Raw genomic sequence first — 2,704 nt, 5'->3', positions numbered from 1 at the left:
AGAAAGCCTCATCTTTCTCCCGCGGAGCGGCTGGTAGTTTCGAACCGCTGACCTTAAGGTTCGCAGCCCGATTCGTAACCACTACGCTACCATGTAGCTAGATCTCAGTATATGGACACGTTGGACTCATCTGCCATGAAGGTATTATTCTGTATAAGGAAATGTTGCACAACTCTGCAATATAGCTAACTCTCTGTATATGGACATGTTGAACTCTTCTGTCATACAGCCAGCTCTCTCTATATGAATACGATGTACTCATCTGCCTTGAGTTTGTCCTCTATATATTCACATGTTGGACTCATCTACCATGTAGCTAACACTCAGTATATGGACATGTTGAACTCATCTGCCATGTATCTAGTACTCTGTATATGAACAGGTTATACTACTCTGCCATGTAGCTAGCTCTCTGTATATGGACATGTTGGACTCATCAGCCATTTAGCCAGCTCTCTCTGTATAAACATGATGTACTCATCTGCCTTATAGCTAGTCTCTATATATACACATGTTGGATTCATCCTCCATGTATCTAACGTTCAGTATATGGACATGTAGGTCTCATCAGCCATGTAGCTAGTACAATGTATATGGACATATTGGACTACTCTGCCATGTAGCTAGATCTCAGTATATGGACACGTTTGACTCATCTGCCATATAGCTAGTATTCTGTATACGGAAATGTTGTACAACTCTGCAATATAGCTAACTCTCTGTATTTGGACATTTTGGACTCTTCTCCTCTTTGTGCATGCATATGTTGGACTAATCTGACATATAGGTAGCCCTCAGTATATGAACATATTGGACTTGTCTGCCTTGTAGTTAGCTCTCTATACATGGATATGTTGGACTTATCAGCCATGCAGCCAGTTCTCTGTGTATGAACATGTTGGACTCATCTGCTTGTAGCTAGTCCTCTATATATTCACATTTTGGACTCATCTGTAATGTAGCTAACTCTCAGCATATGTACATGTTGGACTCATCAGCCATGTAGCTAGTACTCTGTATATGGAAATGTTGGATGATTCTGCCATGTAGCTAGCTGTCAGTATATGGACTCGTTGAAATCATCTGCTCTGTAGCTAGCTCTCTGTATATGGACATTTTGGACTTGTCTGACATGTAGCTAGCTCTCTGTAAATGGACATGTTTGACTCATCAGCCATGTGGCCAACTCTCTCTGTATAAACACATTGGACTCATCTGCCTTGTAGCTAGTCCTCTATATATACACATGTTGGACTCATCTGCCATGTAGCTAACTCTTAGCATATTGACATTGTGGACTCATCTGCCTTTAAGCTAGTACTCTGTATATGGGCATGTTGGATTCTCTGCCAAGTAACTAGATCTCAGTATATGGACACATTGGACTCATCTGCCATGTAGGTAGAAGTTTGTATTTGGAAAGGTTGCACTACTCTGCCATGTAGCTAGCTCTCTGTATATGGACATTTTGCACTCTACTGACATGTAGCTAGCTCACTATTCATGGATATGTTGCACTGATCTTCCATGTAGTTACCTCACTGTATTTGAACATATTCGACTTGTCTGCCATGTAGCTAGCTCTTTGTATATGGACATGTTGGACTCATCAGCCATATAACCATCTCTCTGTATGAACATGTTAGATTCATCTGCCTTGAACAAGTCCTCTATATATACACTTGTTGGACTAATCTGCCATGTATCTAACTATCAGTATATGGATATGTTGGACTCATCTGACATGTTGCTATTATTCTGTATATGGAAATTTTGGATGACTCTGCCATGTAGCTAGCTCTCAGTATATGAACATATTGCACTCATCTGCCATGTAGCTACAACTCTATATATGGAAATGTTGCACTACTCTGCCATGTAGCAAGCTCTCTGTATATGAACATTTTGGATTTGTCTGCCATGTAGCTAGGTCTCTGTCCATGGATATGTTGGACTGATCTGCCATGTTGGTAGCTCTCTGTATATGAACATGTTGTACTTGTCTACCATGTGGCTATCTCTCTGTATATGGATATATTTGACTCATAAGCAATGTAGCCAGCTCTCTCTGTATGAACATGAACATGTTGGACTCATCTGCCTTGTAGCTAGTCTTCTATATATACACATGTTGGAATCATCTGCCAGGTAGCTAACTCTCAGTATATGGACATGTTGGACTCATCTGCCATGTACCTAGTACCCTGTACATGGAAATGTTGCACTACTCTGCCATGTAACCATCTCTCTGAATATGGACATTTTGGACTTGTATGCCATGTAGATAGGTCTCTGTGCATGGATATGTTGTTTGGATCTGCCTTGTACGTAGCTTCCTGTATATGAACATATTGGCTTTGTCTGCCATGAAGCTAGCTCTCTGCATATGGACATATTGTGCTCTTCAGCCATGTAGCCAGCTCTCTCTGTATGAACATGTTGGACTTATCTGCCTTGCAGCTAGTCGTCTATATACACACATGTTGTACTCATCTGCCATGTAGTTAACTTTCAGTATATGGACATGTTGTACCCATATGACATGGAACTAGTACTCTGTATTTGGACACATTGGACTCCTCTGCCAGGTAGCTAGCTCTCTGTATGGGAACACATTGGACTCATCTGCCATTTAGTGAGAACTCTGTATATGGAAATGTTGCACTACTCTACCATGGAGCTAGCTCTCTGTGTATGGACATTT

This window comes from Chrysochloris asiatica, unplaced genomic scaffold (genome assembly GCF_000296735.1).
Source record: "Chrysochloris asiatica unplaced genomic scaffold, ChrAsi1.0 scaffold00400, whole genome shotgun sequence".
In the NCBI taxonomy this organism is placed as follows: domain Eukaryota; kingdom Metazoa; phylum Chordata; class Mammalia; order Afrosoricida; family Chrysochloridae; genus Chrysochloris; species Chrysochloris asiatica.
Note: the sequence above shows the minus strand (reverse complement) of the source record.